The sequence below is a fragment of the Rhinopithecus roxellana genome, chromosome 9, assembly GCF_007565055.1.
Source record: "Rhinopithecus roxellana isolate Shanxi Qingling chromosome 9, ASM756505v1, whole genome shotgun sequence".
Lineage (NCBI taxonomy): Eukaryota > Metazoa > Chordata > Mammalia > Primates > Cercopithecidae > Rhinopithecus > Rhinopithecus roxellana.
The window spans coordinates 108231544-108258600 of NC_044557.1; positions in this window are offsets into that span (position 1 = coordinate 108231544).

Below are 27057 nucleotides of genomic sequence, written 5' to 3' on the forward strand. Positions count from 1 at the left end.
GAAAAACTCAAAAATTATCCAGGCATGGTGGCACATGCCTGTGATCCCAGCTACTCAGGGGGCTGAGGCACAAGAATCACTTGAGCCTGCGAGGCGGAGGTTGTAGTGAGCTAAGATTACCCCACTGTACTCCAACCTGGATGACAGAGTGAGACTCTGTCTAGAAAAAAAAAAAAAATTAAAAGATAGCAATGTTGTTATTTACTTACAATGCTGTAGCTCCTTGAAACCTATTTGCCCAGAAACTATAAAGGTTTTCTTGCCTCTGCTGTTCTCTGGAATCGTGTATTTCACACCAATTACATCATTGCATGGGACTCTTCATTGTCCACATGCTGCCCTCAACACACTGCCCTTGAGAGGTATTGCCCTCAAGTTTGCAATACCTCTCAAAGCTGTCACAGTGCTTCCCTGATGATAGTCACAAATGCAAGTCTACTTTGTATCAGAACTGCCTGATACATGGCACAGAGGGGATGAGGGACCACCTCAGATGCCAGCAGCAGGGCTATGCAATGTAAAAGACCCCTGCCACTATCGCCATCACCTTAGGGTGCTGTAGACTGGAGGTGACACTGCATGCGAAACATACTTGGGCAAGAGTCTGTGCATGAGGCTCAGCCCCAAGGGTTGCTGATGGACCCAAGGCAGATTAGAGCCCCAAATTCATCCTCGGCCTGACACAGGCAAGAGTCATCTGCATTCAGCATATCAGCACTATTCCTGCAACCCAATCTCATGCACACTTAAGAAAGAAATGTCATGCCTGCCAGTGAAAGAGATGCACTCCACAGAATGCTCTTCTGTAGTGCAGCCACAGGGCCTCAGTATAGCCCCATAGGTGTGTGAGTCCTAGAGCTGCTTGAAGCATCACTTTGACCCTGTGCATGGGATAAAGGGTGAAATGGCATCCTAAAGAGGAGAAAAGACTAGTGTCCACTGGGATCCTGATTCAGGCTTATAGCACTGGCCTAGGCAACTGGCCCCCAGGATGGAAGGGGCACTAGGAACAGAGATGAATGGGCCTGTCTGCCCAGCCTATATCACACCGCCTTTGCTGCATCCCAATGAAATTATCACAAAATATAAGACAAATTGAATCATCACAAACCAATAGCACCATAGGGGTGCAGGGAATAAGGTTATTAATTTCTGCTTAAGGGATTGGGATAAGCTGTGTGAATGTAAACCGGGCTTTGTAGTAGCGATCACGCTTGAATAGCCAGGTGCCACAGCAGAAGCCCCTCGAGGTGGTGGGCCTAGCAGTAAGTGCTGTTTGAGAAAAGGGAGTGCAAGAGAGAAACCTGGAAGGGCAGTCAGTGGGGTCAGGGTGTAGAGGACACCAAATACCCAGAACTTCCAGTGGGGTCTTGTCGCTGGATTCTTAAAGATGGCTAAGAAACATTGAAGGGAGAAAATTACCTGACAGCAGAGAGGCAATCACAGGGAATATGATATACAACACTTTAAAGAGCCAGGTTAGAACTAATGCAACCCAAGCCGTTTCCATCTGGCCAGACCTCTTTTGGATACAATCATTAACACTGGAGGGATGGAGGGATGGAGGGATGGAGGGATGGAGGGATGGAGAGATTGGGGAGCTCTCCAAGGGATTGTCAGCACCAGAGAGTATTACAGCAGAACAGATAAGATTACCCAGTACCTGGTTGTGGGGAATAAGAGAAAAGGGGGAAAAAGCATTGTATTAGTTGTGGGACTTTTTTTCTTGCATTTTATGATGTTTTAACATCTTAAAAAATTTACTGGCTAGAAGACTGCCCCTCCCAGGGCTAGCCAATTCTTAGAGATAACAAAATGCTTAGCCCCCAGGAGGTTTTCATACGCAAACCTACCAATCTTGAGTCTATAGCCCCAAATACCTTTCTGTCTAAGGCTCACACACCAAGCTAATATCTCTTCTGTCCTAAATCATCCCATGGCCAGGTACTAGGCAACTTGAGACTGTCCTTATAACCAAAAGGCCACCATAACTATTCAAACTCACCAATTTTGTTTACTTTTCCCTGCCTTGCCTTCTCCATGGAAACCCCAAAGGCTATGGATCAGGTTTTCCCCTTGCTCCATCTTCTGCCACCTGGCCCAAACCTGGTGCTACCGCTGTGGCCCTGCATGACACAGGGTGACCCTCCTCCCCTCCTCTGTAAGACCTGTGAGTAGGAGAAACATCTCCCTTCCAGACCTCAGTCTCCTTTCCTCCTGTGGCCACACTGACTTTACCCAACCATATCCAACATTTCCATTCTTCGAATCACCATCTGTTTTCATTCTTTACTCAATGAGTGTCCAGTGTCATGTTCTATGTGCTGTTTCTTGAGATTTATAGACTGGATACTTGGAAATGTGGTTGCTTTCATAGAAATAGAAAATGAGGAAGCAGGTGAAGTTTGAGGGTCAGGATCATGAGTCTGATTTGGGGATGTTGAGTTTTGAGGTTCTGGGCAAGGCGCACAAGTGTAGATGCCCTGAAAATGAGAAATACAAACCTGGAGCTTTTTTTTTTTTTGCCCACCTTAAGTTTCCCTCTGACCTAGGACCTACTCCACTCATTAAGAAATTCCTAACTCTAGATAAGCCCGTATTGAATGTGCAAGGAAGATGGTGGGTGTTCAGGAAGTGTTGCATTAGCTAATTAATTAAAAGAAACAATGGGCTGACCACTAAAAAACGGGCTGAAGCCTAATCACTGTCCCTTGTTCTGGTAAAATTACTCCCCTCTCCCTTTCTAGGCCTCAGTTTCCTCTTCTGTTAAACAAGGGGTTTGAACTGGATGTCTAAAGCTGCTGCCAGCTACAATCCCACCCTTACCCTTGTACTACCTCCCATCTTGGAGTTGAGCACAAAAGGATCCTTCTCAATTGAGCCCAAGGGTAATTTGAAGAGGTAAATGTGGAACTTCCTCCTTCCCATCCTACATCTGGATTGGGTGGGCAATCACATCAAACACTGAGTGCCCCTTCCTTGGCCCATGCCCATCCTCCACCCTAAGCTCTGTGTGGACCTGCCTCCAGCTCTATGTGATGACATTTTCATGGCTCCTTACCTGGAAAACAAGGCCCTTTACAAGCTGATCCCAACCTAACTGTCTCGCCTCTCCCCTCCACATGCTTCATGCTCCAGCCACGCCTGCTAGAATTGTCGTCATTCCTTAAACAGCTTCCTCTCCCCCACACCTCAGAGCCTTGCCTGTGCCTTCTCTCTCCTCCATCTGCAACACTCTCCCCACCTGGCAAATTCATCCCATGCTTGGGACCAGAGCAAATGTGTCCTCCTCTTTGAAGCTTTATTTGAGCCCATTGGGAAGGGAGTTACTCACCCCCCACTAAATTTACCTTTATTTGCATGATTCTTTCATTGCATGATTCTTTCATTATTTTATTTGCATGATTCTCTCATTTGCATAATTTCTTTCATAAATTTACATTTATTTGCATGAGTCTTTCATGATTCTGTCTTCCGTGCTTGCACGATAATCTCTACAAAATCAGGACTGAGTCTTTAAATTCTTTGGAATCACTCCCACAACCACTATATCTCCAGTATGCAGCCTGTTACTTTCAAGAAGAGCTTAAATGAATGAACGAATGCTCTCAGAGAACTCAGTACAACCTCTAGGATGGTATTTACCATGTGTTTTAATTATTTATGTTCTTTCTTCCCCATCCCCCCAGAAAACTAAACACCACCAGACAGTGCTGTTCATCTTTGCAGAGAGACTGTGGAGAAGAATAGTAGTCAACACTGGCTCTGGACTCAGGTTCTCTGAATACAAGACCCTTGTTCTCCCACTTTTAAGCTGCTACCCTCAGGCAAGGGAGCCTCTCACAGTCCTTGTTTTTTTAATACGTAAAAATGGACTCATGATAGAACCGACAGCATAGAGTTGGCCTCAACTCTATGAATTACACAAATCTGTACAAAGTACTTAGTGTGGTACCTAGCAATGGTATTAGCCAGTATTAGTCACTATAGAGATGATATTAATGCTGGTGGTAGAAGAAATTTTCCCATCACTTCACAAGGCTGGGCCCATAGAAAGCAATCAGTCATACGCATATGTAATTGAATGCGTGAAACAGAGCTCACCTTTCAGGGCTCTGTCCAGTGAATCAGCTCCAGGAATTGCCATTTGTGTTTCTAACAGCACTGAGCCCTGGGGTGGGTGGTATCCTCGCTCTCAGACCAAGTTTGTGCAGAACATTCCTCTTCCCAGGCAACAGAGGCTCACGGCTGAAACTCAACTCTGCATCCTCCCTATTGGATTTGATTCCATAGATTGGTTGCCCTAAAAGGTTGAAATTACAGTGTTCATATTGCGATAAAAGTCCTTGCCTCGGTGTTCCTGTTATTTGTTAAAATGTGTAATAGCCATGTCTGAGAACCTTGCATTAAGAAACAGAGGGTGCACACCTGGGCCCTGGCTGCCAGCAGTAACTGAAGCACCTCTGTGCTTGCATGAGGGAGCTGGGGACAGGTCTGCACACTGGGGGCTGGGGTGAGGCACACACCTTCACTAGACTGGGCTCTGGGGCTCACCAAGGTTCTGAGTGAGTGTTGAACCCTGGAAATGGGGCTGAAAGTGGGGACCAGGGGGAGGAAGGGCCTGAAGTTGAACACTGAGGTACCTTCCTACTAGCGAAATGCAAACAGGGCACCCATGCCTCAGCAAAATTGGAATGCTGGCCCATGTTGCTCATTTGCAGGAAGAGGTGACTTGCCTAGAATATCACCTAAGCCTGCCTGCCCCACTAGCATGCTTCAGAATGTATCTATCTGATTTGCCATGTCCTCAGCCAGCTGTCTCTTTGGAAAGGGGGTCTGATAAACTAAACTCCTCCTCAAAGAAACACAATCCCCTACATTCCTTTTAACCTAAAACTCTTGAATTCAGTGGTGTCCTACTCAAAGGAATGACTTTCTAATGGTGAAATTTCAAGCTAGAGGCATGTCAGTCCAGGAGAGATTTGGGAGTAGACTCGCCATCAAGAATCGCTCAAATCACACAGGGAGAAGATCCTTGTATCTTCACCCAGCCCTGCTCCGCAAGGATGGCACAGCAAGGAAACATTAATGTTATTTGAGAGGAGGGAGGTGTGTCTATTTTTAGAGTTCCTTGCAAGATTCTCTTCCACCTTCAACTCACATCAAAATTGCAGTGCTATCAGAGGAGCAAAGAGCTGAAGGGGACCTTTTCAGATGAAGAAACACAAAGAAGTTTGTGACTTATCCAAGATTACACCATTCAAGAACAGGTCCCCTGATTCTTGGTCAGATGTTTCCATGATGTGTGGAAGAGAGGCCACTCCCCCACTGCACCCCAACATGAGACCCCAGCAACGTAAAGACACCATGCAAGGCTTTGTTTCCCCCAGCTCCCTTCTCAAAGTCATTTAGGAGAAAACCAAATAGGAAACATTCCCTTTGCCACGCTTTTCCTGCTAACTGCCGTGACTTAAGTGCTTAGGGCTAGGGAGGAAGCCAGGAGAAAAAACTCCAAAAGAGTTCTGGGCACTCAGGCAGCTTTAAAAGATGGCGTTCGCAGCTCGTCTTCCTTTTTAGTAACTCCAAGAGTCACTCTGACCCACATAAAGCAAAGAACCTGAATGTTACAACCCTGCTTTGAAGAGGATCTGCCTCAGTGGAGTTCAAAGGGAATAAAAAACTAGGTCAGTAGCCCAGGGTTTTTAAAAAAGAAAAAAGGAAAGGGGGAGAAAAAGTTATATTTCTAGGGAAATTGGTATCTTCCACCCTCCATTGTCTTGGTTTCTAACCAAATGAAATAAATAAACTCGTAAGTTTTGAATTTATTTCAAATGGATGAGCCCGAATGCCCAAGAAGCATCAGTTAATTTAAGCCACGTCAGTTTGGGTCCATTCCTGTCTTTCTCTGGTTCCCTGTTGTGGGAGCATTCTGTCCCTACAGAGCACAGAACTGCGGACTCATTCCCTCCCCCACAGTGCCCACTCTGAGGCAGCAGGTCCCACGCGGGGTCCCACAGCGCGAGCAACTGCCACTCTCTTCTCTCTCTTCATCCTCTCATTCATTCATTCATCAAACATTCACACATCAACTCCGTTGTGCCAGCTCCTCCACCTTGACCTCCCGGGACTTAAAGGAAAGCACCCATCTGCAGATGGATGGCACCCCTTGCTGGGGAGCCCCTCACCCAGGCACTGTGCCCCTGTGTCTCATTCAGATCTCACAATGAGCCTGCAAGCAGATGTTGTTTTTCCCAGTTCACCAACAAGGCTCAGAGGTGAATTAAAGAACCCAGGGAGGCCGGGTGTGGAGGCTCAAACTCGTAATCCCAGCACTTTGGGAGGCCAAGGCTGGTGGATCGCTTTGAGCTCAGGAGCTCGAGACCAGCCTGAGCAACATGAAGAAACCCCATCTCTACAAAAAAAATACAAAAATTAACCGGGAGGGGTGGCACACACCTGCAATCCCAGCTACTCAGGGGGCTGAGACTGGAGAATCGCTTGACCCCGGGAGGCAGAAGTTGCAGTGAGCCACGATTGCACCACTCTACTTCAGCCTGGGTGACAGAGTGAGATGCTGTCTCAAAAACAAAGCCCAGGGATTAAGTTCATCTTCCTTCTTCAAAGCCAGAGACTATTCCACATTGGGGTCTATTCCAGTTTGGCAGCCTGTGGCTGGTGACTTCCCCATCCAGCCACATCTGACACCCCCACCTTGTCCCCTTTTCCTCTCCACCCCGTAGTGGAGATTGTGTTCATGTGTCTCTCTTTCTCACTGGACTGTGAGCTCCATGGATGAAAGTAACAGCATGTTACTCAGACCAACAGGGAGGGAGATAGCATAGGACCAGGCATTTTGGGCAGTGATGCAAGATTCCGGGGAATACCGGAGCATACACAGTATGCTGGAGCCTGCCCCTGGTGGAGGGACATGGGGGAGGGTGTGAGGCAGAAGAGCACATCCCCATCCTCCCCATTCTTAGCTGGCCCTATTGGGGTCATCTATTTTGTGTTTTGTTTTGTTTTGTTTTTTTACCTTTATTTTATTAAAGACAATTCATTCAAAAATTCTTGAATTGGACCAAGAAGGACAGGCAGTATTAAGAAAGACAAAGATGGTAGGAAGGGCTCTCCAGGCAGAAGGGGGTCTCAAGCAAAGAAACGAAGGCTGGAGGGAACATAGCTCATGAGACGGAGCCGCAGGGACCCTATTCCAAGTGTGCCTCAAAATCAAACTATGAGGAATGAGGAGCCACTAAGGGGTTTGAGCAGAGTGAGGGTTGGGGGGAGTTACAGGCAGAAGATGACATGCCCTGTCAAGTGATGAGCCTGCCCACCCCAGAAACCAAGTCTTGTTTCCCCGCACTTATCTTAACTGGGAAAGTGAGAACCTGGGAAATCAAATCAGAGCCGACTCAGGATAGTTAACTCTGGAATCAATTGCCCTAGAGTTGTGTTTCTAAAACACAAATCAGGTTAAGTCACTCTCTTGCTTATAAGCCTTCCATGGCTCCTTCTGCCTACAGGATAAAGTCCAAATGCCTTAGCCTGACATGCAATTTCGCCCAATCTCACATCACAGGACTGCTTGTCTCTGCCCAAAGCAAACCACTTGCTAGCCACAGTCACCATTTCCCCCAGGCAAGCCTCTTTAAGTATGGGCCTTTCGCCCACTCATCCAGCAAATATTTATGGAGCACTTATTAAGCATCAACGATGGGCTGGGCCCTGATGCCAACGAAGTGACCAAAACAGATACAGTCTTCTCTTTCTTGGCAACTAAAGTCTGGGGAGAAATGTGACTGTTAAATACTAATTACAACTGCAATGATTTCAGAGAAAAGAAGTCCAGGCTGCTGTGCAGACATGTACTGGGGGGCCTAACCCACCTGGGAGGCCAGGGCAATTTTCCCCATAGATGTCCAAAGGATGAACAGAATTTGAGATTTGGTCAGACAATGGCAGGGACAGGGGCAGGGGATTGAGGGGGAAGTATTCCAGGTCGAGGGAACAGCAGGTGTGTAGCCTTCAAGGCTGGACTCGGCTTGGTGTATGTACCCACACCAACCTTCACTGGAGTGACCATCACACAGCAGGTACTAGGGATAGCCAGAGAGGTCTCCCTGGTTTTAAAAAAAATGTTTTGTGTTATTCTGGGGGAAAGGAAACATCACTGGGATTGTAAGCATGGAAATGACATCGTATTTTAATCCAATTGTTGTGTAGAGAATGGAATGAGAGAGTGGGCAACATTCATTCTTTTGGAATCTCTTTCCATTCCCCCTCTCCTTGTAGCAAATGGTTTGTTTCCCTTTCCCCATCAAGCCAAATATTCACTTCTTCCTCTTTGTTCTCCCTCCCCACCACATTAACTGAAAACTTGGAATATATGTTTGGTGTGTTATGAATTCTTGTTCTACCAGTTTTCCCCCAGCAGATGATCAGTTTCTCAAGGGCAATGACTGCATCGGGCTTTTTTGTTTTGTTTTGTTTTGTTTTGTTTTTTTAACTCTTTGTGTCCTTGGGACATAGCAAAGATCCTGGACCTGCCATGCAGGAAGCCAATAAATATCTATTAGTTAGTGGATCCAATGAATGAAATACTCAAATTGCAAGACAGTTCTCCAGATGGCCTTAGACCGACCCAGTTCTCTACTCTTTCTTGCCTGCATTTTTCAAGAGTAAGTGTAGAATGTTCTGGGATTGCCAAACCGAACAGAATCCTGAAATAAGAGGGAACTGGACAGAACAGTTCAGACTCTGTTCCAGTTCCTATCTCCCTGCAGAACAAGATGTCCTTCAACACTTTAGTCCAGTGTCTCATGGGGCCCCAGGGTGTAAAACTCAGGACAGGCTACTCTTTAGGTGGGGCACACACTGCTGAGACTCCATCTGCCCCAGGCAGCTTTCTCTTAAGCCTTGGGGGACCAGCTCATGATGAATTCTAAGCTTCTGTTGTCCCTTGCTGCCTGTATATATGTAATAAACTCATTTCATGTAAAGTATTGTGTGTGAGTATTCTGTCTCACTGGACTCAAACACATTGGTAAGCAGTGCAGAGTGCACCTGCTTTGCACAAATCTCCATGGAGCACCTCCTGTGGGTAACCTCCCTCTGCAGCTGCATCTCTATACACATATGGAAATGTCTGTAAAATAAGCCAAATACCCTATGATGTCACTTACATATGAAATCTTAAAAACAGTAATTCATAGAGCAAAGAGAATGGTGGTTACCAGGGGCTTGGGTAGATGATGATCAAAGGGTACAAAATTTCAGTTAGGAGAAGTAAGTTCAAGAGATCTGTTATACCACACAGTGACTGTAGTCAATAACAACATATTGTATATTTGAAAATTGCTGAAAGAGATTTAAATGTCATTACAAATACATACATGAGGCAGTGCATATGATAATTAACTTGATTTAGCCATTCCACAATGTATGCATATTTCAAACCATCAGTTTATACACGATAAACATATGCAATTTTTATGTGTCAAATAAATAAATAAATGGAAATGTCCAAGTTTTTCTCCCAAAGGCTGAGAGAGAGCCTTTCATACCTGCATTGATATATTCTCCATGCAGGCTAGAGTCCGCTGGTCCGGTGAAAGAGCCCTGTCTCGGCGGGGATGAAGGACTCAGCTGTGGGTACAGCGGGGAACAGGCTGATGGTTTTTTGTGCAACCCAAGGCCAAAGAAAAATTACGACAGTGAGACTGATATTCAATGGCAAATGTGTTTGGGTTAAAGGAGAGATGGGAGCAGGAAGTCTTTCTAAGTGGTTGTAAGCAAGAAAAACAAAACAGCAGGTTGCTTCAATGCCTCCCCTGTATCCCAGGTTCAAGGCAGACCTGTCCAAGGCCAAGGCCAGACCCATTTAACTTTCAGATCCTTCCCCCTCTCCATGCTCTGGACCAAAAGAACAAGAGCCCCACAGGTTCACCTGCATGGGAAGGGAAGTACGCGTGCTGCATTTACATTCCTGTATGCGTACGGTGTGTTTTCAAGTCCTGGGATGTGATGTTGATGAAAGACAGTTAATTCAATTTCTACGGAGAAATTGATTAATGGACTGGATTAAAAGAAGTCCCTTGTGTCCGCAGCCTTCGCCCAGCATACCAATTCTGTGTTATCTGGCCTGGTTTTCTCTTTCCCTCCTCGCTTGACACTTTGACAATACACACTCGGGCACAGCGGGAAGGAGGAGGGAGGGGAGGAAAGATGAGAAACCACAGATTAGGGCTGGAGCACACCTCTATATTTAATTAGTTCTATTAATATTTAAAAATAATAATAAAAGGGCCCCGTGGGGAACAGGCTGATCTTGGGGTTGTGCTACAGATTGGCAGCTGTTCTGGAGCGGGCATTCTGCCAGAGAGTCCCGAAAGGACTCAACATTTTCTTCGATGAGGAGAGAAGGCATCCTTTTCTGTTCACCCGGGAATAAACCAGAAGTCACAGCCACCTTGAAATGCCAGGCGACGTGAGGGCAAACTCCAAGTGGGCTGCCGCTTCTCTCCACTGGGTGGCACAGAGCACTACCCCAGGCTGTGCTCCTGAGAGCCTGTGGCTGCCCAAGATGTTCTGTACTCACTGCAAGAGGCCAGAGAGGACTGCTCCTAGAGATCCTTAGGCCAAGGGCAGGCAGGCCACCCATGCCCCAGATGGTGGGTTTCTTCAGTCTTGCCTGGCCCCTCTGACATTGCTGAGAGGACTGGAGGTGGGGGAGAGACAAGGACCCAAAGAGCCCAATCTGCCCTTGGCATTGATGAGCTGGTAATTATGGCAACCTTCACTCTTGGGCTAATATGGCTAATATATGTTAGATTTTGGCACTTTTCAGAGGCTTCCAACTTCTGCAATCAGCTTGAATCTATATTCTGAATCAGACAAGCAGGACCTGGAGAAATGATTTTATCCACCTAAATAAATCAGTATTCTCTCCTTTGTGTATGCATTTGACGGGCCTGACTGCATAGTGCACCTGATTGCAAGGAAGATAACCCCAGGAGAATAAAAAGCGACCTGTGCACTAGCAGCCACCTTCTGATCCCCTGTTCCCACCCCCAATTAGAGATGGGATCCATCAAGTGTCCTTATTAATAACCTAGTGTCTTGTGGCTTTAGTTAAGAGTAATGTCCCCTGGCTTTCGATCCATGTTGTTTGCAGAGATTGCACCGTGTCCCTGCACTTCGGTGATGAGAAAGGAGCTGATGGAGCTCCAGGCAGGCACAGGCTGGCGTGTCACTAAAACCCAAAAAATTAAAATGCTGGTGAATAATTTACTTGAATCAGCCTGTGAACGTTAGGCAATATTGCCTTACTAAATAAATCAATTATAATTTTTTAAAAGGAAAAAGAAATCTCAGTTCATTGAAAAACATTACAAACATGGGCAATTTTCCCTTTATTAAAAAAAAAAGAAAAGTGAAATCTCATTTAAATAAGAATCTGTTAGAACAGCTACACAGTCATTTCAGTGACTCCGTAATAGACTCTCCCCTAAACAAACCACATCTGCCAGATGCCTACATTACCTTTTTCAATTAAAATTCTGTTCCTATTGTTGTAAGGTTAGCTTTGAACTCACAAGGCTATGTAGCTCACCAGGGTATGGAGTTAGTTGCCTGTAAATATGCATACATTAGCATCATTTATCCCATGCAGGGCTTTCGAAGAGAACTGTGAGTAGCCCCGCCGGTATTGGGTAGATCACCTTTTTTCAATACCAGGACAAGGAAAATATCATTCAAAACTGCTAAGAATCTCAAGAATTTACATTCTGACAGGTAAAAAATAACTCCATTTTGGCAGAAGTTAAAATACAGGAGGGAGTAGGAGACTCTCCATTCATTAATTCAGGAACTTTCTTAGAATACCTTCTACTTCTCCAGCCTGTGCACGGCCCTGAGGCAGGGGCTGGGGTACCTGCTCTCAAAGATCTCACAGCCCAGTGTCCACAGTTCTGCCCTGATCAGCCTCCTCCCAGACATGGGGAGTGATTACAAGGTGATACTACAAATTTATTGGGAGGCCAAGGCAGAAGGATCATTCAGGAGTTCAAGACCAGTCTGGGCAACATAGTGAGACCCAGACTCCACACACAAAAAAAATTTTTTTAATTAACTAGACATGGTGGTACACACTTATAGTCCCAGCTATTTGGGAGGCTGAGGTGGGAGGATCGCTTGAACCCAGGAGGTCAAGGCTACAGTGAGTCCTGATTGTGTCACTGCACTGCAGCCTGGGCAACAGAGTGAAACCCTGTTTTAAACAAAAACAAAACAAAACAAAAACCTCATTCACCCCTCGGCTTAAGTAAGGCCCTTTCTTGTGTGAGTGTTTTTATAAATTGTTATGTCTGGTTGGATAACTCAACAGGTAGGGATACACCTAAAGCCATATCTGGAAGCAGAGGTAGATGAAAGGTAAAACCCACCCAAATAGGGGGCTGAGGACCATCACTGAAGACAAAATACTTGCCTCACGATTTTGCTTTAGGTAGATCCAGTTCTCTCTGTCCCTTCCACAGAAGAAATGACTCAAGACAAACCTCAGTCCTCAGAAGATGAACCCCTGTCTCCAGCAACTTTCCCATGGCTTTATCCAACAAGCACAAAGCACTCATGTTGTGTCAGGCACTGGAGATGCAACCGTGACCAAAAGACAGTGCACACTCTGAAGGAGCCTACAGTGGTGGGAGACTCAGGTACATAACAGGCAAGTCCTAGGATGAGGGAACTGGTACCACTGGGGAGGCTGGGAGGAAGCTCTTACCCCAACACTGTGCCCTACCCAGACAGCGCCTGAGCAGGTGGGGGGTGGTTGAAGCCAGAGCAGCAAGCAGCAATGAGCCAGGCAATGCCCTGTAACACAGATAGACGTGGGCAGGGAGCAGAGCGTGTACTGGAATCCAGCAGGAAGAATGCACAGAGCAAGGGAGCAGTGTGCATGTGTGTGTGTGTGTACGTGCACCCACACATGTACACCCATACACGTGTGTGTTCACGTTTAGTTTCATAGTAAAAAAGCAACTTGTATCCTTTTAACGTAACTGAACATCATCTTTCCTCTCCAGTGAAGTAAAAAGAAAATTTAAAAATAAACAGGAACAAAATTACCATAGAAAATGTCAGTTCCAAATAAGACCCTCCAAGTTCTGCTGATTCTCCCACTGAGTGGCAGGGCTGAAGTCATCATTGGGAGAGAATTTATTTCTAAAGTGTCATCTTAAACTGCAAGGCTGTCCGTTAAACATCACAATTAAACATGCCAAAGAAGACATATTGCCAAAATGCCCACTTAACCCACCCAAACATCTCAAACCCATCCCTTACTGAGCTTCTATAATCTCATTTATTACAGTTTCTTTCTCTCTCTCTCTTTTTTTTGAGACAGATTCTCGCTCTGTCACCCAGGTTGGAGCGCTGTGGTGCAATCTTGGCTCACTGCAAGCTCCGCCTCCCGGGTTCACTCCATTCTCCTGCCTCAGCCTCCCAAGTAGCTGGGACTACAAGCACCCGCCACCACGCCTGGCTAATTTTTTTTTTATTTTTAGTAGAGATGGGGTTTCACTGTGTTAGCTAGGATGGTCTCAATCTCCTGACCTCATGATCCACCCGCCTTGGCCTCCCAAAGTGCTGGGATTACAGGCGTAAGCCACCGTGCTGGGCCCTTTTTTTCTCTTTTTAAGGAAGAGAAAGTAGACAGACAACTGTTGGCAAATGCTAACTGTCCCTATTCACATAGACACAAGTTTATTCTCTAAACCCGGAAGAAGCTGCTGGAGGCTCAGAGTCATTTCCGCAAGGTGGAGAACAACTTCCTGACCTTCTCCAAAAAGTCTTCTGCCTTCAACAGCTGGTTTGAAAATGCAGAGGAGGACCTACTACAACCCCCTGGAAGAAATCAAAGTGATGCACTTTGATATACACGGAGAGGAGGGCTTCTGGGGAGATATTTGGCTGCAGGTTTTAAAGGAAGTGGCTGGTACCCTCAGCCAACCAACACTCTTCCCTACCTCTAAACTCCTTCACCCTTCTGGCTCTTCTTTACCTACCAGTTTGTGACAATCCTTGTATCTCTGTTTTCCCTCATTTAACTTTTCTCACAAGCTTAATGGACTGCCGAAGGTCACCTAGTCTGGTCTGTCAGTAATTATGTGCTGGAGAAGAAGGGATGACTTGAGTAGGAAGTCTGTCAGGCTCCAGACAGCTCCCCAAAGGGACAGGAGTCCCAGATTGATCCTGAGACATAGGAGGGACATTGGAGACTAACTAGGACTCCCTAGATGGCCCTGCACACCTGGCTGGAGGTCATTTAGGCAACTGACAACAGGTGGGCCCAGCAGGGGCCAAAACTTAAGGGTCAGGGGTGGTCAGCACAGAGGCTCATGCCTGCAATCCAGCACTTCAGGACATTGAGGTAGGAGGATCCCTTTAGGCCAGGAGTTCAAGACCAGCTTGGGCAACATAGTGAGACCCTGTCTGTACAAAACAATTTTAAAATTAACCGAGTGTGGAAGCACATGCCTGTAATCCCAACTACTCAGGAGGCTGAGGCAGGGGAATTACTTGAGCCTAGGAGTTTGAGGTTGCAGTGAGCTGTGATCGTACCACTGCACTCTAGCCTGAGCAACAGATTGAGAACCCCTCTTTACCAAAAAAATTGGGGGGGGCCCTTGGCTACTGTTTGGGGAGGGGCATGGCCATCCATAGCCAATCTCCAACCAGTGACAAGGATGGGGCTCTGGGTCCAATACCCTGGAGAGGCACAGGAAAAATCCAACAGGTATCATGGCCTCAGCACCACAGGCTGGGGTTCAAGGCCTAGAGAAACCCTAGCTGTATATTCATACTGCCAATGGGTAAACAGACCCAGAGAGGGGAGGGAGAAGGGCATGGAGTATACATGCTGTTTCAATCAAACCTCAAACTCCACAAAAGCAAGGAACATTCCTATTATGGCTCTTTGAATACCTATATTACTGCACAGAAAAAAATAATCAATAAAGAAACGTGGCCTCATTACTTCCCTGCTCAAATTCATTTGAAGCTCTAATTTCCCCCAGAATAAAGTTAAACTCCCCTGGGGTCATCTGAATTCTACCTCTCTAGCCTCAAATCCGACGCTTATGGGCTTTCTGCACCCAACTGCCACCCCAGGTCCCACCTGCCCTCACCCAAGCACACACCCCGCACATACACAGTCCTTCTCTGCCCCTGCCCTCCAGTCAGTCTGAACTATTTCCAATCCTTTGAACATGGTACAATTTCTCATCCCTTCATGCCTCCAAGCTTTTGCATAAGATTATCTCTATTTTGAGAACACCCTCCACACCGCCGTGCAATTCTTTTTTTTTTTTTTTTTTTTTGAGATGGAGTCTTGCTCTGCCGCCCAGGTTGGAGTGCAGTGGCGCGGTCTCGGCTCACTGCAAGCTCCGCCTCCCGGGTTCACGCCATTCTCCTGCCTCAGCCTCCCGAGTAGCTGGGACTACAGGTGCCCGCCACCTCAGCCAGCTAATATCCCCATGCAATTCTTATTGCATTGGAAAATTCCTGCTTGTCCTTGAAGACCCAGGTCACAGGTCATTTCTCTGGGCATATTTCTCTGGGCATCCTTCTCCGTGTTCCAAAAACCCTGGCTGGCACATGTCTCCGTCAAACTAGTCATCACACAGCTCAACAAGTTCTGAAGCACTCATCTATTCTCCTTCTCCAAACTAGACTGAGGGCCTTAAGAGCTGGAGCCATAGTATTCACCTCTGAATAGAGGGTGATGAATGAATGAAGAATGAATGGAATGAATGATGCGTTAATCCATTTTCATGCTGCTGATAAAGACATACCTCAGACTGGGTAATTTATAAAGAAAAGGAGGTTTAATGGACTCTCAGTTGCACATGGCTGGGGAAGCCTCACGATCCTGGCAGTAGGCAAGACAGAGAATGAGAGCCAAGCAAAAGGGGAAACCCCTTATAAAACCATCAGCTCTTGTGAGACGTACTCACTACCACGAGAGCAGTATAGGGGCAATCGCCCCCATGACTCAATTATCTCCCACCAGGTCCCTCCCACAATGTGTGGGAATTTTGAGAGCTATAATTCAAGATGAGATATGGGTGGGGAAACAGCCAAACCATATCAAATGATAAACACAATCATCCATTGGGTTAAATACTCAGAGGTATCACAATCACACGTCCTAGAAGAAAAGGAAAAACTGGTCACCAACATGGTCTGGACCTGAATATGCTTCCTCTTCCCCAGCACCATTTTCTGGCCTTTCTCTGGAACCCTTCCATTTGTGGACAGGAAGTCAAATAATTTAAAGAGTCATGCTTCTGCGTTGGCAGTAGTCTGTCTGGGACATACAGGCACTCAGTCATTTCCTAAAAACAAGTTTGAATGCTCATTCTTTTCCCACTGGCCTTAACTGGCTGCAGGCTTCACAGAGGGCCCCCAGGCCTGGAATGCCACAGTCATTAGTGCAGATTCCATTATGGGGAAGGAAGCACACATTTTCAGAATAAATGAAGAAATAAATGAATTCTTCAGGGGGTCCTAGGCAAGGATGGTGCATTTTATCTAGAGGGCTTTCCTCTGGACTTGGAAAATGGGTGCATAACATATTGGGGAGCAAATCCTACATGGTGCAGCTTCAACATCTGTACCTCATTCAATGAGCCTCACAACCAGCCTGTGAGGCGAGCATGATTGTCTCCATTTCACAGGTAAAGAAAATGAGGCCGAGACCCCTGGAGATTCCCTGGGCACAAACTATGCCGTGGCAGTGCCAAAATTCAAACCTAGGACTAACTCCAAAGTCCAAGGGAAATTATGTTTGTCTTTCCAAGAACATGGCTTTGCCGGATGCAAGACTGTAAAAGGACCCCCTTATTAAGATAAAACAGAGCTTCCCAAGATTTTGTCTTAGATAGGACAGCCTCTGAATGGGTAAAGCAAGCTGGAGCAAGTGGTTCTGGCATCAGCTCTGGCTTCTTTTTCCACAGCTTCTCCTTCCCTCAAGGTTCTTGCATTCAGAACATACTGCTCACCTCTCAGGACCTGCTGTTCACACCTTGCACCCTCAGGACTGCAACTCACTTTCAAAGCGCTCATCTAAACATATATGCACATCTTCCCTTGGCTCCTCTTAGAACAGATGAGGTGGATGGAATATTCAAGAATACTTTACTAAATATTACAGGAAAACAGCCAAGGAGAGCACAGGAACCACAAAACATCAGGGTGCAAGGCACAGGCTTCTCCTCCTGCCAGAGAGGGTTTATATCCTGGCTTACAGTTCCAACACCTTAAGGGATCACCAGAGTCCAGCTGGAGCCAACCTTGAGTCAAACACAGGTCAGGGTACCCCAGAGAGGAGAGGAATGACCCGGAGCTCCCAGACCCATGGAAGGCAGCACCAAGATCTCAGACTCACCCATGAGGCAGGCACAGGGCGATAGTCACTGGGACAAGAAAGTCCTGGATGTCAGGGCAGCTGATGAAGGCTCTCCAGACCTCCTTCCACTGGACCCAAAGATGTGCAAACACAGGCCGCATCATGCCCTCCCCAGTTTAAAACCACCTGTGCTTTTCCATCACCTTAGTGGGCTCACAAGCCTTCTAGAATGCCCCCTTAGTATTAGGGTTCTCCAGAGAAACAGAACCAACAGGATATACATATCTAGATATATTATAAAGAATTGGCTCAATAATTATGGAGGCTGACAAGTCCCAAGATCTGCAGCCAGCAAGCTGGAGACCCATGAGAGTTGATGGTGTAAGTTCCAGTGCAATAGGCAGCAGGCTCAAGATTCAAGAAGAGCTGGTGTTTCAGTTCAAGTCCAGAGGAAGGAAAAGACCAATGTTCCAGCTCAACAGTCAGGCAGGAAGAGTTCCCTCTTACCCAGCCTTTTTAAATTTTATTTATTCACTATTATTTTAAATGGAGTCTCGCTCTGTTGCCCAGGCTAGAGTGCAGTGGCAAAATCTCAGCTCACTGCAACCTCCACCTCCTGGGTTCAAGCAATTCTCCTGCCTTATCTTCCCAAGTAGCTGGGATTACAGGTGCAGACCACCATGCCTGGCTAATTTTTTCCGTTTTTAGTAAAGATGAGGTTTCACCATGTTGGCCAGGCTGGTCTGGAACTCCTGATCTTAAGTGATCAAGGAGGCCTTGGCCTCCCAAAGGGCTGGGATTACAGGTGTGAGCCACCACTCCTGGCTGCTTATTCAGCCTTTTGTTCCATTCAGGCCTTCAACTGATGGAGTGAGCTCCATCCATATTAGGGAGGCCAATCTGCTTTCCTTCATCTACGATTCATCTGTTAGCATTGTCCAGAAACACCCTCATAGACACACCCAGAATAATGTCTGACCAAACATCTGGGCACCCCATGGGCCAGCCAGGTTGGCACATAAAATTAACTATTATAACCTTTAACTTTGTAACTGCCTGTCTTCCAGCCCACACAACTCACATTCCTACCCAAGCCACCTGGTCTCACACCTCTGGCTTTTGTGTACACATTTTCCTACGAGGATGCTCTTCCCTCCATTTTCTTCTCCTTAAACTCCTATTCATACATCAAGACCCAGCTCCTGGGCGGCTCCTCTGGCTCCTCGGTTTGCCTTTCCCCTGTGTTGTCAGAGTTGTGCCGTTCAGTTCAATCAGCTTTCATTAAACACTTACTGGACTAGTCATTGTTCACTGAGAAACAAGCATGAGTAAGACAGGGGCCCTGTTCTACCTGTATCTATAGTAATAAGTGAAAGAGTAGTGAAAGAAAGACAATTTCTGAACAATGTGAGAGGTGCCTAATGAGCCTGGGGCAGCAAGTGGGGAGGGGAGTACAGGGCTCTTTCTAGAGAAGACAAAAAAGCCATATCTGGAAGTGCGAAACAGGACAAGTTAAGAAAATGGGCATTTCAGGCTCGGAAAGCCACATAAACCAAGGTGGACGGGTATCAGCCCACCTGTTCTCAGAGAAGCACAGGCAGTTTGGTGAAGATGGAACATGAAGTGAAAGAGGTTCCTGAGGCAGATGTTGATGCTAGATCCAGGGCATGAACACTTACAAGCCATGCAGAAAGAGCTGACTTCGACCCCAGCAGAGATAACCACAAGGCCTTACGCGTGTTGTGGTTTTAACACTTATCTCATGGGACCTTAATATCTGGCCATATATATGTGACACCCCTGTGAGACTGAGCTTCTTGAAAATAAGAACGCTGTCTTAGTCACTTTGTAGCTCTAGCACTCAGCATGGAGCCCGGTATAAATGAGTTTTCAGTAAAGATTTGTGCAATTGATGAAGGGAGGGAGGGAGGGAGAGAGGAAGGGACAGGGAGGTAGGGAGGGAAGGAAGGAAGGAAAGAAGGAAGGGAAGGAAGAGAGGGGAGGGGAAGGGAGGGGAGGGGAGGGGAGGAGAGGGGAGGGAAGGCGGGGAGGGGAGGGAAGGGAAGGGGAAGGCAGGGGAGGCAACTGTCCCATTTGGCCTTTGCAGAGATCTGAAGAGGTAGGTAAGAGAGTCATTATAGTCCCCATGTTACTGTTGGGAAACTGAGGCACAGAGAGCTCAATGATTTGCTCAGTCTCCTTCTATGTTGCTGCCTGACTCCCTGCCCAGGGCTCCTTTGAAGACGTGCTGCCCCTCTGCAGGACAGACTGGGGAGACACACAGTGGCCATAGCACCTGGCCTGGGACCTGCCTGCCAGCCACAGGCAGATGCCAAGAGCCGACTTCTGTCACTGGGGCTGCAGTATCCACTGCTACCAATCTATTTTAGGACGAGAGGGCCTCTGAGCCACCCAGCACCTTCTCTCAACCTCTTTCACTTCTCTTAAGAGGTTAAATGGCAGGTCCAAGAATATTTCCAAAACATTACTGCTTTCTGGCATTTTTCTCAGTTACATATTTAGGGTTCCCTACAAAAAAAATAGATGTGTGCAGAATTTACCCCCTAGTTTTCCTCCTTCTTCCCAGGTCCATTTTCTCTTCTCTGCTAGCCATCCCTGTCTGTTCCCCACATCTTTTTGCTCTTCTTTCTCCTCCCTTTCCCAGTTGCCCTTCCTCTCCTGGTTGCCGTCCAGTGCAGATAATCCATCCTCCTAATCCCATTCTTTAAGCCCTCCCAGTTCTGTCTTGGCATCTGCCTGACCCTCAAGGAGCTACCTGCTGGATATTTCTTCTTCAGAACCCTGGCTCTGATCTTCCCTTTCCCCTATCCCTGTAGTCCACCCCTGCCAACCCACAGTAGAGCAGGGCCAGGGCCAGGGAGTGAGCAGGGTTATTAAGCTCCAGAGCTGGCAGGGAACAGTTTATGCAGCGTGATCTCTTTGTTTCATCTAGTGGAACTGACCTCATAATTAACTCCTCTCGATGGAGCCTGCTGGTCCCTGAGCTCCCTTTATACTCACAATTTCACATTTCAAGGACATTCCAGAGCCCACATCTCCTCCGGCAGCATGTTCAGGCTTCAATTCTGCCACCTATCAGTGGGACCAGGGATTGAGCTTCATGGCAGCCCAGGGTCTCCTGCCCCAGGTATGAGCCAGCCTGGGCAGAGCAGCTTCTCCTCAGCCTCTGCCCAAGGACTTCTACCCAGTTTTCATCCTGATAAGGACCCCAAGGAGGCAGCTACAGTTGGAACAAATGAAGGGGTTGGGAAGGGGACAAAGGATTAGAGCTCACACAGCATCCTCCTCCCTACCTGGCCCAACACTTAGGCAACACAGAAATGGAAATCTTTGCAGTCCTTTATTTCCCTCTGCCAGCTCCTAAGAAAACCAAATCTCTCATTTTGGTCTCACTTATTATTGTTTTTTGTCTTTTTTTTTTTTCTTTTCCTTTTTGTAGAGAACGGGTTCTCGCTATATTGCCCAGGCAGGTCTCAAACTCCTAGGCTCAAACTATCCTTCCAACTCTGCCTCAGTAAGAGTTGGGATTTCAGGCATGAGCCACTGAGCCTGGCCTCATGGTCTCTCCTTTTAGATCAAGAATATTTCTTGCTTTTGTTCAGCTTTAAGAACCCAGTGTGGACTTTCCAGGACCAATAAGGGATAAATACCCTAGCAAAAGGGTCTGAAAAAAAAAAAAAAAAAAAAAAAAAAGAGAGTCACAAAGTGCTTTATCACTGTTCCAGGTTAAAATTGTCTCACTTTGCTCTCTACATTATTTTTTATTGGAATTGTATGTTTGCATCATGCCCTTAGAGGAACCAACCAGGAGGTCTCACCTGTCCTATGCATAAAAGCAATGAGTCTAAGCATGTCACAGCCCTTCAGAAGAACCCGTTTCATAGCAGAAAACACTGTGCTCACTTCAGCAAGTAGGATGGGAGGAGGCTTTTGATCTCTCATGTGGACATTGTAAGTAATCATTTCTTGTGTTCTCCTCTTTGCTTTGGTGGCTGAGATCCTCTTAGCAAAGTCTGCATCTCACCTCCGGGAGGTGTGATAACTTCACACCTGCCTTCATCTTACCCCCGATCCTTGTTTTCTCTTCACTGCCTCTTCCTTCTCTTGGAACATACTGATCAGGATCACGGGTGAAGGGAGGTGAGCTTTCCTGCCTATGTCTCCCAGTGGCGGAGTCAAGGTTTGGTAAAGGCTCCCATTGTCATACCTGCTGGAGAACCTGGAGTGGTGCTCGTGGGACCATGTCTGACACTCCTTGACTTTCTAGAAGGAATCCTTTCTCTCCCACTCTGCCAGCCCCCCATCCCCCCACCCCACCCCAAGGAAGTGGGAGTGAAGAGCAAAGGGGTTATGGAGAGCCAGCCCATCCCATCTGCCTGCATGATCTTGAGACACTCTCCAGAGACCTCACTGGTCCATTTATTTTCCTCCTCCATTCACCAAACTTTTATGACACCGTAAATACTTCAAAGGCCAAGCAGTGCCTAAAAACATTCAAAGAGTAGATAACTGGGGCAGTCTATCCCTAGGGCCCTGCAGGCCACCTTTGGTTCACATCTGCCAAGCTACTGAGCTTCAAGAAAATCAATGGCAGGGAGGCTTCCAGGGCCAGCCACTCCCATCTCAGTCCAGGCAACAACAGCAATATCCATCACGCTGCCAGTCCTGGCCCACCAATGGAAATGACTGGGAGTAACACCTCAGGGCTGAGAAGAGCTTCTAGGTTCAGGCAGCCCAGGAAAGAAAACAGAGGGAAGAGGAAGAAGGCAGAGATCAAGATTCTTCCTACCCCTTTCAACCCAATAATACCTGTTTGGGAAACCAGTTGCAGTGGAGGAGGCTGCAAGGAATCTTTATGTGTGGTTTGCTTGCTTGCTTGCTTGCTTGCTTGTTCCAAAAGCACATATAGTAATACCTTGCAACTTTATTTTATACATATACACACACACACACACACACATAAAATAGATGTGGTCTTTAATATGCTATTGTGTGTTCTAAACCTCTAGTGTGGAGATAGTGTATATCTCCATTATTTTACAGATGAAGAAATCAAGGTAAAGATAATCAACATGGTTTACCAGAGTCATGGTCTTACCCAGTGGCTAAACTGAAACTACAACCCAGTTCCCTGCTCTCCAGTTCAAATACACACCTCACCCCCATCATCTCCTCAACCAATGAGAGCAACACAGCACCTCCTAGCCTCCCTGGCTACATCTTCTGAGTAGCTGGGTGGAGAGTTTGTGAGATGGGTTGATAATAATGGCATGAGGACCTGGGGATCCAGGAGCAAGGGAGAGAACAGACATGGAAAGGTCAAAAAGAAATTTTAGGGAAGGAAGAAGGCAGAACTCAGAGATACAAACAAATTTCTATTGGGTTTCTAATAATGAATTGTTTTGCTCTCCCAGAGGTACTGGCCTCAAATCGGCAAGCAGATTTGTTAGGTCATTGTTCAGTGAATGTCTACCGTGTGTCAGGCATAGGGCTGGTCATCTGGGGAAAACACGGATGAAGGAGGTGTGTTTTCTGGCCTCAAGAAGGTCATTTTAATGAGGAAGATGATTTTTGACAAAACCCAATAATTGCCCCACTTACATTAATCATCTCTCTCTTAGAAACACAACTGTCAACTTGAGCTGGGATTAAAGGCCATATTTTCCAGCTTCACCTGCAGCTGTAGCCCAAGGCATCAGCAGAAGAGGTGTCTGCAATTTTTAATGAATATGTTTACAGGGAAGGGATATGCCATTTGTAAACCTTCCTTCTTCCAGCAGGCTGGAATGTGGACATGAAGGCTGGACCTCTAGTAGCCACCTTAGACCTGGAGGTTACCTTTAGAATGGGACCTGTCCACAGTAAAGCATAGAACAGAGAGTGGGCCCAGACATCGTGGGGCACTGACCAGTCCCAGAGTCACTACCTCCAGACTTCCTATATACAAGAAGATTTTTACCTTGTTTAAGATGCTATTGTTGGGGGCGGAGCAAGATGGCCAAATAGGAACAGCTCCAGTCTCCAACTCCCAGCGCGAGCGACACAGAAGACCAGTGATTTCTGCATTTTCAACTGAGGTACTGGGGTCATCTCACTGGGGAGTGCCGGAAAATTGGTGCTGGTCAGCTGCTGCAGCCCGACCAGCGAGAGCTGAAGCAGGGTGCCTCACCTGGGAAGTGCAAGGGGGAAGGGAATCCCTTTTCCTAGCCAGGGGAACTGAGACACACAACACCTGGAAAATCGAGTAATTCCCACCCCAATACTGTGCTTTAAGCAAACGGGCACACCAGGAGATTATACCCACACCTGGCTGGGAGTGTCCCACGCCCAGGGAGCCTCCCTCATTGCTAGCACAGCAGTCTGCGATCTAACCGAAATGGCAGCAGCAAGGCTGGGGGAGGGGCGCCTGCCATTGCTGAGGCTTAAGTAGGTAAACAAAGCCACTGGGAAGCTCGAACTGGGTGGAGCTCACAGCAGCTCAAGGAAACCTGCCTGTCTATGTAGACTCCACCTCCGGGGACAGGGCACAGCTAAACAACAAAAGGGGAAGCAGCAGAGGCCTGTGTAGATGCGAACGACTCTGTCTAACAGCTTTGAAGAGAGCAGTGGATCTCCCCACATGGAGGTTGAGATCTGAGAACAGACAGACTGCCTACTCAAGTGGGTCCCTGACCCCTGAGTAGCCTAACTGGGAGACATCCCCAACTAGGGGCAGTCTGACACCCCACACCTCACAGGGTGGAGTACACCCCTGAGAGGAAGCTTCCAAAGTAAGAATCAGACAGGTACACTCGCTGTTCAGCAATATTCTGTCTTCTGCAACCTCTGCTGCTGATACCCAGGCAAACAGGGTCTGGAGTGGACCTCAAGCAATCTCCAACAGACCTACAGCTGAGGGTCCTGACTATCAGAAGGAAAACTATCAAACAGGAAGAACACCTATACCAAAACCCCATCAGTACGTCACCATCATCGAAGACCAGAGGCAGATAAAACCACGAAGATGGGGAAGACACAGGGCAGAAAAGCTGGAAATTCAAAAAATAAGAGCGCATCTCCCCCTGCAAAGGAGCGCAGCTCATCGCCAGCAACGGATCAAAGCTGGTCAGAGAATGACTTTGACGAGATGAGAGAAGGCAGCTTCAGTCCATCAAACTTCTCAGAGCTAAAGGAGGAATTACGTATCCAGCGCAAAGAAACTAAAAATCTTGAAAAAACAGTGGAAGAATTGATAGCTAGAATAATTAATGCAGAGAAGGTCATAAATGAAATGACAGAGATGAAAACCATGACACGAGAAATACGTGACAAATGCAAAAGCTTCAGTAACCGACTCGATCAACTGGAAGAAAGAGTATCAGCGATTGAGGATCAAATGAATGAAATGAAGTGAGAAGAGAAACCAAAAGAAAAAAGAAGAAAAAGAAATGAACAAAGCCTGCAAGAAGTATGGGATTATGTAAAAAGACCAAATCTACGTCTGATTGGGATGCCTGAAAGTGAAGGGGAAAATGGAACCAAGATGGAAAACACTCTTCAGGATATCATCCAGGAGAACTTCCCCAACCTAGTAGGGCAGGCCAACATTCAAATTCAGGAAATCCAGAGAACATCACAAAGATACTCCTCGAGAAGAGCAACTCCAAGACACATAATTGCCAGATTCACCAAAGTTGAAATGAAGGAAAAAATCTTAAGGGCAGCCAGAGAGAAAGGTCGGGTTACCCACAAAGGGAAGCCCATCAGACTAACAGCAGACCTCTCAGCAGAAACTCTACAAGCCAGAAGAGAGCGGGGGCCAATATTCAACGTTCTTAAAGAAAAGAATTTTCAACCCAGAATTTCATATCCAGCCAAACTAAGCTTCATAAGTGAAGGAGAAATAAAATCCTTTACAGATAAGCAAATGCTTAGAGATTTTGTCACCACCAGGCCTGCCTTACAAGAGACCCTGAAGGAAGCCCTAAACATGGAAAGGAACAACCAGTATCAGCCATTGCAAAAACATGCCAAAATGTAAAGACCATCGAGGCTAGGAAGAAACTGCATCAACTAACGAGCAAAATAACCGGTTAATATCATAATGGCAGGATCAAGTTCACACATAACAATATTAACCTTAAATGTAAATGGACTAAATGCTCCAATTAAAAGACACAGACTGGCAAACTGGATAAAGAGTCAAGACCCATCAGTCTGCTGTATTCAGGAGACCCATCTCACATGCAGAGACATACATAGGCTCAAAATAAAGGGATGGAGGAAGATCTACCAAGCAAATGGAGAACAAAAAAAAAGCAGGGGTTGCAATCCTAGTCTCTGATAAAATAGACTTTAAACCATCAAAGATCAAAAGAGACAAAGAAGGCCATTACATAATGGTAAGGGATCAATTCAACAGGAAGAGCTAACTATCCTAAATATATATGCACTCAATACAGGAGCACCCAGATTCATAAAGCAAGTCCTTAGAGACTTACAAAGAGACTTAGACTCCCATACAATAATAATGGGAGACTTCAACACTCCACTGTCAACATTAGACAGATCAATGAGACAGAAAGTTAACAAGGATATCCAGGAATTGAACGCATCTCTGCACCAAGCAGACCTAATAGACATCTATAGAACTCTCCACCCCAAATCAACAGAATATACATTCTTCCCAGCACCACATCGCACTTATTCCAAAATTGACCACATTATTGGAAGTAAAGCACTCCTCAGCAAATGTAAAAGAACAGAAATTATAACAAACTGTCTCTCAGACCACAGTGCAATCAAACTAGAACTCAGGACTAAGAAACTCAATCAAAACCGCTCAGCTACATGGAAACTGAACAACCTGCTCCTGAATGACTACTGGGTACATAACGAAATGAAGGCAGAAATAAAGATGTTCTTTGAAACCAATGAGAACAAAGATACAACATACCAGAATCTCTGGGACACATTTAAAGCAGTGTGTAGAGGGAAATTTACAGCACTAAATGCCCACAAGAGAAAGCTGGAAAGATCTAAAATGGACACTCTAACATCACAATTAAAAGAACTGGAGAAGCAAGAGCAAACACATTCAAAAGCTAGCAGAAGGCAAGAAATAACTAAGATCAGAGCAGAACTGAAGGAGATAGAGACACAAAAAACCCTCCAAAAAATCAATGAATCCAGGAGTTGGTTTTTTGAAAAAATCAACAAAATTGACAGACCGCTAGCAAGACTAATAAAGAAGAAAAGAGAGAAGAATCGAATAGACACAATAAAAAATGATAAAGGGGATATCACCACCGACCCCACAGAAATACAAACTACCATCAGAGAATACTATAAACACCTCTACGCAAATCAACTAGAAAATCTAGAAGAAATGGATAATTTCCTGGACACTTACACTCTTCCAAGACTAAACCAGGAAGAAGTTGAATCCCTAAATAGACCAATAGCAGGCTCTGAAATTGAGGCAATAATTAATAGCCTACCAACCAAAAAAAGTCCAGGACCAGATGGATTCACAGCTGAATTCTACCAGAGGTACAAGGAGGAGCTGGTATCATTCCTTCTGAAACTATTCCAATCAATAGAAAAAGAGGGAATCCTCCCTAACTCATTTTATGAGGCCAACATCATCC